General features: G+C 37.8%; 1 long non-coding RNA gene across 1 annotated transcript; it reads right to left on the bottom strand.

The window, feature by feature from the left end:
• Positions 1–1260: 1260 nt before the first annotated feature.
• On the bottom strand, positions 1261–14371 carry LOC136104437 (uncharacterized). The gene is made up of 4 exons (XR_010651790.2): positions 14240–14371; positions 7561–7624; positions 5493–5618; positions 1261–1454 (listed from the first exon to the last, which is right to left on the bottom strand). It is a non-coding gene; the product is annotated as an uncharacterized lncRNA (long non-coding RNA).
• Between the last annotated feature and the right edge of the window lie 332 nt (positions 14372–14703).

Raw genomic sequence — 14703 nt, 5'->3', positions numbered from 1 at the left:
CTTCATAGTTTAGGCTGTGAAGATTTAAACAAAAGTTTAAGAATATCAGTTTGGGGGGTGTGTGTATACACACACACACACATAAACCTACATCTACAGGTATGGATACACATACATGTCACATGCGCATTTGCATACATACATCTATGTATAAAACACTTCTCTAGGTACATTCATAAAACATTATGGGAGCTTTGAAAACATCTTTTTAACTTGATGGTCATTTAAGCTACAAGAAATGTGCAAATCAATAATACAGTAGGAAACAAACAACTTCTCTGAAAGTCAGCTGAGGTCTACTTGACAAATTTGCTCTGAACAGCAGGATAAGTCAGGCTGAGAATAATAGCAGATTAAAAAAAAAAATGAAAAAGAAAAAGAAAGAGAGGATATATTTGTTCCAAAGGGAAATAAAATTGCTCAAGGCTGCAGCACTGTGGAGGCTTGGGAGAAATGGTAGTGTTTTCCCGTCCCTGGGGAAGCTTGGAACTGTTTCCAAAAGGCAATACTCTGGGATGGGCTGTAGCTGAATTGTTCCCTCAGTTTTTATAGCTAACATATACATGCCTGCATGAGCAGGCTTTAAGGAGCTATTTTAAGGCAAATTCTAAATTTGCCTTTTTTTTTTTTTTTTTTTAATAATGAATGGTGTTTCTTCATAAAGAGCAGCTTTATGAATCAGTAGTATTGAGAAAAAAACATCCTTTTTTTTTTTTTTTTCTTTTTTTTCACTGAGCAGTTTATCCTTCTCATTTCCTGGGACAAACTTATTTCCTCCCTTAGGCTTATCTGCAACATTAAGCATGATCTCAGGTGACAAACATGTCTCAAGCACTCCCATTAAAGTGTTGCTTTTTTATTTGGTTATCTTCTGGCTACCAATCATCTAGGGCAAACCCTGAGGATACATCTATATGAATAAATAAAAAGGACAAGGGCTGCTCTACTGGTCCTGGTGGCAGTGGCAAACACACCCATAAAGCTAAAATTGTTTCTCATTCCCACATGGGATGGCCTCTTGCTTAATGCCTAGCAGAGAACAGTCTCTGTCCAGTGGTGTTTCCTAGAAAGAACCTAAATGTTGTCTGACAAAGCCTTAGTTGGCAAGGACCAAAAGCAGAGGAGCTTATGTGCCAGCAAATCACACTGTCCAGGAGATTGCACACCAGTAGTGCTGGAGCATCTGCTATACGTGCTCACCCTGTTTATTAGTACTACAGACATAGCAGCAGGGTCTAAGCAGGAATCAGGGAACAGCACTTTTAACAATTCTTATTCTTTATTTTCCTTGAGTTATTACAGCATTTGCATCTGTTGTGTAATAGAACTTCTCCATACTAGGAGCTGAGAGTAGAGCTAAAAGAAAAATATCAATGCCATCCACTTCCCCCCTGAATATTTTAGGGTTCCTTCCAAGCCTGTTTTTTCCTCCATCTCCTTCCTTGAAAGGCATGCTAGAAAAAAATAGAGGGAAACAGCAGCCTTTAGTATAGCATCACTATTTCTAATATAAGACCAAAACCAGCCCCTCCCAAAAGAACAGCAGCAGGGTTATGTAGAAAGTCCACTTTAAAACATATAAAAAAGGCCAGCTTTATGAATCAGTAATATTGAGAAAAAACCCCACATATTAAATTACATTACATTATAGATAGCTATATTCCTAAGATTATCAGAATAATCTATTGCTTTAGTTAATGATGTACAACATATTACTTGTCTTAGCTATTGCATGTCACAAAATACCTAAAATATTTTAAAGTATTCACAAGTAGCTGCATTCATCAAATTCTATAGCTTAGGGAAAAAGTGATGAAATACACAGAAGAACAGACATGTTTGGAAGTGAATCTATATTTTTAACTCTATATTTTCAGTAGTGCAATTTTTGTATGGAAACCAAGAATGAAGAGTTTTAGCTCATCATGGGTTTCTAAAGAATCTGATTCAGACGAGCTGCCACTGTCAATATATGTCTGAAGGCTGAGATTTTAACTCACAAAGGAGGATTTCATCTTAATGTATAAGGATTCAGTCACTTTTTAAGTCTATAATATCTGGGATCTTTCTTTTACTCACTGGAAAGAAATAGCTAACAAATAATTCAACTGGAATTCAGTTTTGGTTGGCAAAGTTTTGTCTGAAATATCATATGCACAGTACTTTCTCTAATGAGTTCAAGCATCCTTAACAAATACATAGGATATTAGGCTGTCATTTCCTCAGCCAAAAACTATTTACTAGTGCCACTGTATAAATTTCAGGCAGTCTGAAGTAAAACTGATCCATACAGTTTTTTAGTTTCTGGACAACCATTTGTTTAAGCAAGACAGAAATTTTAGGGTAAGTGAAGTAAGTGGGTGCAAAGCCAGCCAAAATTAAATGACTTTTCCAAACTGACATAGCAACAGTCACTGCTCATACTTTGTCAGTTCTATATTCATTTCTAAAAATAGGAAAGCTAGTAAGTTAAATAATAGTTTTCTGAAAGTTCCTATTGGCAATATTTTGATATAGATGTCATTTGAAGATGACAGTGCTACCGAAAATTTTAGAGCTGCAAGGGTGAGAAATTAAATGTTCAGCCTTGAGAAGATATATTTATTTATCTATGAAAATATTAATAATGTATTAATCATTTTTTCAAATTGATGGATCACTCCATGCCTGATATGACTATCTCTATGGTGGATTTCAGTCTGTAATCACCCAATATTGCAGGTATTTCCACCAGGGGAAAGGTTCACAGAATAGATGTGTTATAAAACAAAACCTGAAACAGCTCCTCATGCTAATTAGCAGATAGCGGAACATGACCAGTGAGTGTCCTAAAAATTTGAAGGGCCAGAAAAAAAGTTAAAAAGATGAATGCTTATCTGAACCTTTTGTACCCGGAACCTTGGTATTGAGAATTTACTGAAAAAACTCTGATTTCAAATGGTTTAAACAGAATAGCAGAGCAAGACAATGCGGTCAGAACCTCAGACATGGAAATATCAGTGAGGAGACAGCAGAGAAGGGAATGATGTGAGAATAGAATAGAATAGAATAGAATAGAATAGAATAGAATAGAATAGAATAGAATAGAATAGAATAGAATAGAATAGAATAGAATAGAATAGAATAGAATAGAATAATTTCAGCTGGAAAGGACATACAAAGATCATCTAGTCCAACTACCTCTGAGGGTTTCTCTCATCATTAGGTTGATGTGGATAGCTGTGTGTGCTGTTTGACTGCCTGCTGGGTTAAACCACAACACACTGGTGAAGTTGGATTTACTTTGCTGAAGATTCCTCTCTTCCCTCCCTACTGCTGTAGAAATGTGGAAATAGGTCTATGCAATCTGTTTAAAATGAGTTGTGTTAGAAAGTCAGGTGACATTAACCACTGCTTTCAAGTCAACAATAATTTTACTAAGTTTTTTGTCTGATTGTTTTGTGGTTATTTTGTTTGTTTGTTTGGGGTTTTTTAGGTTTTGTGAAGTAGCTGCCTTAATACAACTTCACATTTGTACAAAACAAAATGTTCTGTTACATTTTTATTTTCAGGCTTCTTTTCTACAACGAATTGTATTTCACTGATGTACAAGTTGGTGCTGATTGTTTCCAAAAGCTCTCATAAATATATATAACCCTTCTTTACCTCAACAGTCTCCAATGACTTTGATCGTGTTTTCTAGTTTTGCATACATGGTAAAGCTATGAGGCAAAATTCTGTAAACTGATTTGTCTGTCAGTTATATTGATCAGATGTACCTCAAAATTACAGAATGAGAGTGCTGTACTCCTTTTATATGTATGTTTTTGAGGTAGTCATGACATCTTCCAAGCACAGAGGAGCCCCAGGTAAACGCAGCTTTTGAACATGATCTTGTTACACTATGTCCTTCCCAAACTCAATATTTAGTACAACACATACTCAAATGCTAGTTCATATAGTACAGTGCCAGTTACATATACAAGTTTTCTTGTTCAGCTATTTCTGTATGAATTTTGGTTATCATGCATGCGTTTGTTCTCTTCAAGTGATGAATATTTCCATTTGAGACATACAGACACCTGTAGAAGTGACTTTACAGTATCTGTAAATATTTGAGAACAACTGCTGAAAATCACAGGAAAAAAAAAAAAATCACACCAAATAAAAAAAGAAAGGCTAATATTCAGTAATCCAAGGTACTGTAGATAAAATTAATGCTGCTGTATTTTCACAGTAATTTAGATTCTGAGAGACTCAACGCAAATGATGATGAAACTGTTATATGTCAAAATACATAAACAAATAAATCTAGCATTCTAGGAGTACAGACAAAACTTACTCCATTGATTATCTTAAAATACAAGGCAAAGTTCTAAAGGACGGCTGGGTGAAAAAGGGTAGGCTATGTGCCAGTCATTTATTTGGCAATTGGTGGAAAGAAACAGGTGATTCTTTGGCAGAATTTATTACACATTAATAAATAAACCTAAAGCTGGTGAGATGAATAGTACTGCAAACATTCTTCTCGCCTTTGATTAGAGGGAGAACCTAGTATTACTATCTCAGATGCAATTTCCTACACAACTGATGCCAAAAATCTGCTGAGAGAAATTTTACCCTAAAAATCACTATGGAAGGATGCTTCATCAGTTGTGCATACCTGAAAGGTTTAAGTGCAAAAAAATTTGAAACTTTCATGAAGGTTTCAAATGAAACCTGAAGGTATTAATTCTGAGATTAATTTAACAAGTAAAGTGACCTATTAATGGAAGAATAGATTGTCTTCCAGTTCTAATTTTAAAAAGCATTTGAGCTCGTACTATTTCTAGAAGTTTTGAAAGTAATGCATATAATATAGGGAGTGTAATCACGCTCTCTATACAGCTTGGATAAAGTGACAGTATTGGCTTTGTTTTATTTACACAATTAACAATGCAATGTTAAATGTAGCTGAAATTATTTCTCTAAATATGTATTTTCTAAAATTCCTTTCTTAATTACCACTTTGTACACATAATGAATAAGGACTCTTTGGTTAATTTTCATAAGCACCGCTTTCAAGCCTTAATGCATAATACTGTCTGTAAAATTATCTCTACAATTTTAAAATTATTTATATTCTCTTTATATTCTGAAGAGATACAACATTATACTTCTCATTAAACCTAATTTCTTCCATATATATGTATATGTATATATAGTCTTTTACTAAACCCATGAGGTGGTATTTGTTTCGTTAATTCTTAAACTTTAAACATAAGGCTTTTGGCACACTCTTAAATACAAAGAATAACCCTTTGATTATCAGAAAGCTGTTCAAAATTTAATGTATGACTGGATGTTGCAATTATTAAGTGATCACTGAAATCTTTCTAAAATGAAATCACTCTGGTTTTAGACTTGCCTCAAAAACACACTCTCATATAAAAAAAGTAGAATCCAACATTATTAATGGCAAAAACTCCCACTTGATTAAACTGGGAAAGTGATCTTTGTCCAAATGTAATTACCCATCTAAGGCTACTTGCAGTTCAGCTGTGTTTAATTCCAGAAGTGCTCAGGTCTGTTATCCATTATAAAAGTTGTGTGTTGACTTGTTCATTCATGTGTTGGTATTTCCTTATCATTTTGAAAAGCTGGAAAAAAAAATCCATTCAAACCATTAAACCTTATTTAAATTTGGTTTTGGATGCTTGTGGAAATCTTAAAATCTCAAAAGGTACATCTACATTATGAAATGACATACCTCTCTTGTTCACTTCTGAGCCCTTATCTCTTTATCACACAAAGTAAATGTCAGCTCATTTATGGGCTTTTTTCTTTTGAAAAACAAAACAAAACAGTTTCTTCTGAAACAAAACCAGATACAGTTTTGTGGATAGCTCATTCTACTGGAAGTTCTACTGTTTTTTAGGTGTAACACTACGCAGCTATTAAAAGAAAACTTCGTAGTCAACTTGTGCATACATGCAAGTGCATATCCACACCAGAGGTTTGATAAAACAAACATGTACACAGCATAAGTTGTACTGGTTATCCACCATCACACTGCTAACAGGATGAGAACATTCAGTTGTTTTGTACTGGAAAACAGAAAAAATTAAAAGGTTTGGGAACTTTTTCCTATGGTTCCTTTTTCACAGTTGAGCTGTTGTGCGCCTGTCTCTGTGACATAGGAGAAAACCGGTGAAGTCCCCGTGGAGGACAGTGCACGCCTGCTCTGGCGTTTACATCTCATTCCTGTGTGTTGCTGTGCCAGGTTTGTCACCAGCACATGCAAGGTCTACACTTAGCACAAGAGGGAAATAAGACTGATAAAATTTTTACCAAGGCAGAGGAAGAATCACCCCTGGCTCAGTGCAGAGGCTGTGTCGATGCAAACACAACCCTTCCACCCACTGTGATTCTCTGATGTTACTCTGTGCTCTCAGATATTCCCGTATATCTCTATTTATCTGGGTGACATGGCAGGATTTGTCTTTCCTAAAAAATACTTGACACCACTAATAGTGCTTGAATAAAATCTGCTTTTTTTTTTTTTTTTTGTGCTCCAGCACAGGTTGTAGAACAGTATTAAAGTAATTAAGGTGAAGAAAAATGTCATTCAGACATACCACTTTTTTCTATTTCCACTTTTCTTTCAGAGAGGATTGAGAATGAGCATCCCATCCATGGGTAAGGAATTCCCTCAGGCCCTTCTTCACCTCTAAGAAGTGTATTAGTATACGTTTCTTGCTTAGTTATCTTAAATATTGAAAAAGGAGCTTGTGTAGGAAATACCTACTTCCTAAAGAAAGCTGCTATTCACAATCTTCCATGGATGAAGTTAAAAGACTAAGTCATGGCACTCCTGATGAAGGCCAGCTGAGGGCTCATACCACAGATATGGTGCAGAATGCAATAATACACATTATTTGGCAGGAGGTCTGATATAGGAATAGTTCACTTTTCCTTCCATTTATTCCAATTGACAAAAAGCCACGAATATTTAAAAAAAAATCAGGAGGTATCTTGATGTTGAAGAAACAAATACTGTAGGCTGTATTAAGTCACTTTTGTAAACTAGTCTTTTGAAGAATGAGAAAAAATGTATTCTGAGTTATACATTTAATTTATAAGGGTTTGTTTGTTTTGCTTTTAATTATTATTAACACTTTGAAATGTGTGTTAACTCCATGGCTGTTGAATCACAAAAAGAGAACTTTTTAGATCAAATCATCTTTACTTCACTCATGAGCTCTCACACTTTTGGGTCTTATGAAAAAGCACCTTTTTTCTTGGATAAAATGCAGCAAACCTGGGATGCTGTTTTCATGGATAGACCATTACTTATCAATCAATACTGATTTGACAAAACCACCTTGCTTTCTTAACTGTCACTTTCAAGCACCATTTGCAAAAATGTAAGGAGATTTCACCTGCTTACTCTTTTCTTCCTTGCTAAGTATTGCAGCTGGATATTTTTCACTGCAGGTGCTGACAGTAATGCTTTGAATTTCTGCTTTTGACTAAAGCTGCAGTTTGTGAGGAAACTGAGACTAAGTTTTGCTTCCTAAGATAAAAAGCATGAAAACTCACCCTTTCAGGACTCAGCTAGAGTTTTCCAGATTAACCTTTTGTTGCTCAAGACTCATTTCTGCTTCTGGAAGAGACATCTTGAATATAGTTAAGTGTATTATCACAAATTGAATTAATTTTGTAGTTTATATGGCATCTTGATAAATTAGGCTCTGTAGTCACGAGTTAATAGTTACAGTTCTCATCAGTAGTGCTAGTCCTTGGTGACACTGACGTAAAAATTTCTGTGTTGTCTAGATTCAGATCTACCACTTGATTACTCCCAGTGTATATTCAGAGATCTCCATCTTGCAACCAGGAGTCATAACATAACACCTGTTTCACAGAATCTTTTAGCAGCATGTGGTGCCTAAGGCAAAGTGATGGTCTTTTTACTACTAAGATTGAAAGCTCTTTAAAAATCCTACCCATACTTGTTGAGCCAAGAGATTCAAAATAGGTCCACTAGTTTATTTCATAAGTAGTTGCAGGACAGGGGTACCCAATAAAGCCTATGTTAAGGTTTATGTCAAAGGAATTTATTCCATCCTAGAAATGAATGAATGTTTAGTCTCATTCACCCAGCTATAAATGTGTTTACAAATGCAGGGACATACAGAATTAACATGCAACAGTAATAAACACTGTATTGCACTGTATACTTGGTACAACAAAAATACAAAACTTACTGGTAAATTCCAATAATTTTTTGTGCTTTTCTGTATATCCTTAATTTGTTTAGAAAGCCAGAACTGTCAAATTTGACAAGCATACACACCATGTAATCACGAAACATTGGGTGGAAGAAGTTTCTGGAGATCATCGAGTCCAACTCCTGACTCAAAATAGGACTGTTACCCTACTCACTGGTCAGCTTTGATGTCTGAAATCCTCCAAGGACAGATTTCTTGATGTTGCTGGCAACTTCTCCTGACTTCTCCCCCACCCCAGTGTCCAAATGAAACCTCCCAAGATCAAATGTGTAACATTTGCCCACTCTTTACATCATCTGGCACTATTGTAATCTTCATAATGGCCCTTCAAGTGGTGACAAGCAATCACTAGGTCCCTCCTTAGCCTTCTCTTCCCAAGACCACAAAAGCCCAGTCCCTCAATCCCTTTTTTATAGGGTATGTTTTAAGCACTGACCATCTCGGTCACCCATCACTGAATCAGTTTCTCCTGTAACTGGGGGACCTCAACACTGACTGTTGTATGCCAGTGTCAAGTAGAGGGGAACAGTAACTTCCCTCAGTCCATTGGCCATTCTTCTCATAATGGAGCCTAGCATGCAGCTGGCCCATGAAAACACCCTCTGGGCTCAAGTTGGCCATGGTCTCTGCTGTAACACCTGATGCTTTCCTGAATGCCAGACCTGGGCCAGTTGCTTAGGGACCAGAGGGGCTGCAGGGTGATTGCCATCTCAGGTGCCGACCTTGGTCCTTCACCAGATGGAGCCCCAGGAGGTTTCTGTTGGCGCCAATACTGCTGAGAGATTTCTGGCCCATGACCTAACATGGAACAACTATTTACTCCAGCAGCATAACCAGATGGGAAATATTTAAGCGATTACTGTTGGTCATGGGGAGTCTGGGCAAGTCTTATGAGGAGCAGCTGAGGGAACTGGGGCTGTTTAGCCTGGAGAAAAGGAGGCTGAGGGGAGACCTTATCGCTCTCTGCAACTACCTGAAAGGAGGTTGTAGCATGGAGGGTGTTGGTCTCTTCTCTCAAGTAGTAAGTGATAGGAAAAGAGGAAATGGCCTCAAGTTGCACCAGGGGAGGTTCAGACTTGATATTAGGAAAAATATCTTCATTGGAAGGGTTGTGAAGCACTGAAACAGGCTGCCCAGGGAAGAGGTTGAGTCGCCATCCCTGAAGGTGTTTAAAAGACATATGGATGATGCTCTTAGTGCTAGATTTAGGTAATAGTTGGACTCTATGATCTTAAAGGTCTCTTCCAACTGGAACGATTCTATGAAAGTAAGAATTCTTTGTTCTCGAAACAGCAAGTAGTGTGATGTCAGTACTGGGCGTCCACATTTGACTCGTGTTTGGCTCCTCAAAGCTGTCACCTGCCGAGACAAAGTGACTGGCAAACACGGCCCGCTGCCGACTTCCCAGCTTTTTTCCGTTCTTCACAGCTCCCTTCCTCCCGAGACACCCGTTTCTTGGCTTTGAGAGGGAAGATGCCGATACTGACCGCGAGCGGGACGCGAACCCGAGACACATCGGCCCGACTCCGCGCCGCCGCCACCGCCGCGCCCCCTGCTGCCCCCCAGCGGCTGCTTTGGGGCAGTAGGGGGCCCGGCGGCGGCGGCGGGCGCGGTGGCGGGACGAGCCCAGTGGTGCTGCCACGGTACCCGCCGAGCCTCACCCGGGGCAGCGGCCTCGGGAGTGATGGGGAAGAGGTCGGGGCACCGGGTCCGCTCCGGGCTTCCCTTGGGCGGTGAGGAGAGCACCGCTCCACGGGATGCGGTAACGAATCGTTTTACCCGCCGCCACCCCCCGTGTCCCCAACCACCGGTGAGCGAAAGGCTGTGAGGGCATCGGGCTTTTCTCAGAAGAAATAGTTCAAATGAAATCAGGGGAATTAAATGAAATCAAAGGAATTAAGCCAGAAGGGAATTTTGTCTGCAAATTGTGACTGTCAATAATCCCAGACTCAAACCGCTGTCAGCAAATTGAAAATCTATAGCTGTTTTATATCTAAATTGGCTGACACATCAAATAACCCATGATCTGTTAATTCTATTTATTTGTTTCAGGAAAAGGCTCCCATATTATTTAAAGAGGGGCATAATTTATTGTGTACTGCCTCTTTAAAATGGTATATGTAAAGTTTGGTTGCTAGGTTATTTTTTTTTTATGGATAGCGGATGTAGGGAAAAAAAAAAAAAGTTTATGTTCCAACAAGTCTACAGAGTGGATGTACATTTCTAGCTGTTAGCAAAATATTTGCTAATTACAATACTTATTCTTTCCTTCTCTTTGAAACATTAATATCTTGCAGAGTGTGCTTTTTGCTTAAGTGTGACTGAACAGTACGGTATCAGTGCTATTTTTCAAAGAAACAGTTCAATAAATGTTGAGTATTCAACTAAGTTCAGTAACTACCTTAACTGAGTTTGGGAAGAGCAAATTTTGCTTTTGTTTTCCCTATTTGAAAGCTAGAGAATGTAACATCTGCGTTGTGAACAGATGGCATTAAATCAGTCAGCACAAATCCTGTTTAACATTGGTGTTACTGTGTAGTACTTTACTCAAATTAACACTCATTTTGAACACCAAAGTGATTTTTAAGGAAGTTTGTTGGAGTAATTTTGTCCATGCAGTGTATTGTTTATTACAAATCTTTGGTTTTCAAGTGGCCAGATAAAAATATTTTAAAACTCATTTATCATTCTTAAATAGGAGGAACTTTTTTGTTTTATTTAACAACTCAAGTTTTAACTAAAGCTTCGGGTGACTGTCTGATAAGAATTATCCAATGTATTATTTCTGTTCTTCCTATTATACCCTGGCAGACTGGTCTATCTTTACCTTTGATCTAATTTTTTTTTTTAGTCCTATTTAGTCTATCTTGCCTTTTCAGTAGCATATCAATCAATCTTTCTCCTATTTTTTCCCCTTGCCAACCCACCCTCTGCCTACATGCATGGGAAAGGGGAAAATTGCCTCACATATTCTTGTTCTCCCAGCAGGCGAGTAGGAGGTGTTTTATGATACCTTATTCCTCTGTAATAGGGAAGCCACAGATTTGCCCTACTACTTACACTTATTTAAATATCTTTTAATCCAAAAGTCTATGTATGCAATTTAGGGAAAAGATAGTTTTCAAGGAAGTAAGCAAAATGTGTAATTTTGGTCAGAAACTAGTTTTTGTGTACTTACTGATTTAGGGTTATGTTTCCTTCTTTTTCGATGAACCATTGAGAATGACTAGAGTAAAGGCTCATCATGATTTGTTTTATTCCCATGCAAGCTGCTGATGCAGCGTGAAAGAACCTGTAGACTTTTCGCAAGCTTCAGGATGGGGGAGGAAGCAAAACCTTCACTGTCCATGGAGACACAGCTTCTTTTAACACCCTTTTCCCATGCAAAGCAGTACTCCACCACCACCTGGAAGCCCAGGGCAGCCCAAACTTCCCCTCTACTCCAGCTCCTGGAACTCTGTAATCACAACCACAATCTGCTCTATGTTTGCCGATACCCCTGGCTCATGTTTCTCATGCCAGCTACCATCACTGCCAGCTATCATGTTTTTATTGCCAGTCACAAACTACTTGCTCTTTTCAGTTATTGTGAGCGGAACCCAGGGCTTCCTCTTTCCCACAAAGGCCAGAGAACGAAGCTGCTTCTCACTGGTTTTCTCTCTTGAGCTCATGGTACTGCTTTCTGTGGGGTTACCCAGCAGCTTTTCCGTATTTGCCTTTAAGGCATCTTCCAGGAAAACAAAGTTAATGGTTGAAATCCCATCTGAAGAAGGCTGGCCAGCATCTCAGGACCCCAGTTTCCCTGGTGTGTACTCTAATCATAAGCATCTCCCCCACCAGTGGTCCTGCTGTTTCCCGCACCGTGCCCTGGAAAGAGGATTTTGGCTCCTGAATAAGGAGAAGTGCTGCGAAGCCTGGGCTCAGGACCTTTTTCTGTGTCACTTCTGCTCCTCACATCTGCTGCTGGCCTGCTTTGGGAAACTCGAGGTACAGCATGGCAGTGCTCTGTCCCTCTGTAGAGACACCCAGGCTTACGGTCAGTTAGAGAGACACTGTCTCCTGATTTAGATATTGAATTACTCTTTGTAGGATCTCAAGGATGCCTCAGGAGGAGCCTGGAGAGTTTTCTTCACTGATAGACTACTAAAGAGTTTGAATTAAGGTTTTAAAATCTGATGAGGGTTTTATGTAACAACAATTAGGAGGAAAACATTCAGGAAAAATGGCATGTGAGGGAAAGAAAAAAAATGTTTCAGTCATCCCAGCTCCTGATGTTAACAAACAACTCGTAGTCTGTTGTAGTGGGTGGTAAATTTCAACCAAAGCCTCTTGAAGAAGCAGTTATGTGGGTTTTGTTTTTGTTTTTGTTTTTTTTTTTTCCTACTGATCATATTCAAAATACAGACTTCTAATTCACATGCTAAGAGTCAGGTTGTTTGGTTTAGAAGGCTGTCCTTTATGTCCTGCAAAGTGATAATGAAGAGCCTAGGGTAGACAGATTGAACATGACCCAGAGGCAGCTGCCTGTCAGAGAACAACCTTTTTAGACCCTCTCATGGCTCAATATTCTTAACTCTGTCAGCTCTACCTACATCAGCTATAGGTATCACTTATCATGCGCTCAACAAAGTACCAGCTGCACAGGCAGCATGCAGAACAGCCTCATCATACAAATTGCACTTGAGGTTCGTATTCATGGAACTGGAATTTCAGAATATTTTTATAAATATAAAGATAGAAAACTATTCCTTCTCACAGTATGCTTGCTAATGTGGACCCAGACTAATGTTAAATGACAAGAGGGATTATGACTTCAATAGGTTTGTCTTCTTTATGGGAAGACAAATTGTGCCTGATAGCATTTGAAGTAGGACACCTAGCTGTAATTACATTTTTAAAAAATTGTACTTTTCCCCTTGGATGAATAATCTGGAAGGAAAACAAAGTCATATATGTTGAAGGAATGAGGAAAAAAAAAAGATTGTGAGTGTTCAGCTGTAACCAAACAGGAGGCGGTATGTTTTTTACTCTAGATTCCAAATGTTGCTGCTTTTCCAAATCCCACATTCCTGATTACTGAGGAAATACATAGTAATACTCTCTCCCTAAAAAGTACTACTAGTTTTCTTTTGAAATTATTTTCAACCAGTCAAGAACCCAGAATATTTTATTCCACAGCATTCCACAGCAAATTACTTCTACTTAATTTGAGAAGAGTAAACAAAAAGCTCCAGGTATGATGATATTAAAAAAGATATTAAACAAACAAACCACAAACAACAACAACAAAACAACCAAACCCAACCAAAACAAAACCCAGGAAGAAGTATAACAAAGAAATATCTTCCTACAATAATTAGACTTTTAATGTGAAAATTTTTCTCATTTGTATGATGTAGATGTGTATTTATGCATGCGTGTCTGCTTGCAGATATATGCTATAACTGTGACAACTGAGAGATGCATTTTCAATTATGCTGTGAAAAAAGAAAAAAATGTTTCTCAGTTTTTGGCCATTTTAGTCGTCTGTATTATAAACTGAAGAATGTGAAGTTATCCAGATTATGCTAGAAAAGAACAGTCTAGAAGAAAAAGTAACCATTTTCCTTTAGAAACTGTGTAGCAAGAAAGATTATATATGCATGTTTTGTTTGCTTTAGAACTAACTTCTTTTATCTTCCAGACAAATCATCAGTAAAATGCAGTGGAAATGAGAGCAATCTCCTATGGATATTAGCAACCTACCCACATTCTTATGATTCTACAGTAAGATCAGAAAAAATCCTGATGGAAAGGAAGCCTTAACTTGCTCTAAAAATAAACTGAAAACTGAGAAAGATGTTTTAAAGATTCTGAGGAAACAAAAGTATTTTATCATCAACATATTTTTTCATCAGTCACTCCAAATTCAATTTGTCAAATCCAAAAGAGATTCCTGGTACTTCAAGAATGTGAACATGATGTAGATAGAACAGATACATTCTTACCTCCTTTCACTTCGATAATGATCTTCGGTGATAAAGTAATTCAAAATCAAGATTCACAATTTAAACACAATTTTAAGTCAAGAGTCACAACTTATCTCTTTTTTGAAAGCACAAAACGAAATTGAAGAAGAAATATACAGCTGCAGCAACAATAACAGGAAATGAGAAAGAAAAAAAAAAGGGGGGTGGGTTCTACCTCTTGATCTGAATATTTTCAAGATAAAAGTAAATTTGTCTTGCTTTGATAAGTACTTGTATAACAGATGTCCTGCCATTTTGAACTTTTTTTCCCCCAGGGTATCTAACAGTTAAAACTTGTCTTCTTTAGCTCTTTGGCAATTTTGGAAGTAGCTTCTCAAGTGTTTAGATCTGGATTGATTTGAGGTCCTGAGTAACAGGACTTTGAGGTTTGACTGAGAGCTGAAGAAACAGTAGTTGAGGAGCCCTACAAAATGACCTTCTGT

The sequence above is a fragment of the Patagioenas fasciata genome, chromosome 1 (assembly GCF_037038585.1).
Source record: "Patagioenas fasciata isolate bPatFas1 chromosome 1, bPatFas1.hap1, whole genome shotgun sequence".
Taxonomy (NCBI): Eukaryota; Metazoa; Chordata; class Aves; order Columbiformes; family Columbidae; genus Patagioenas; species Patagioenas fasciata.
Note: the sequence above shows the minus strand (reverse complement) of the source record. Positions and strands in the feature narration are given on the sequence as shown.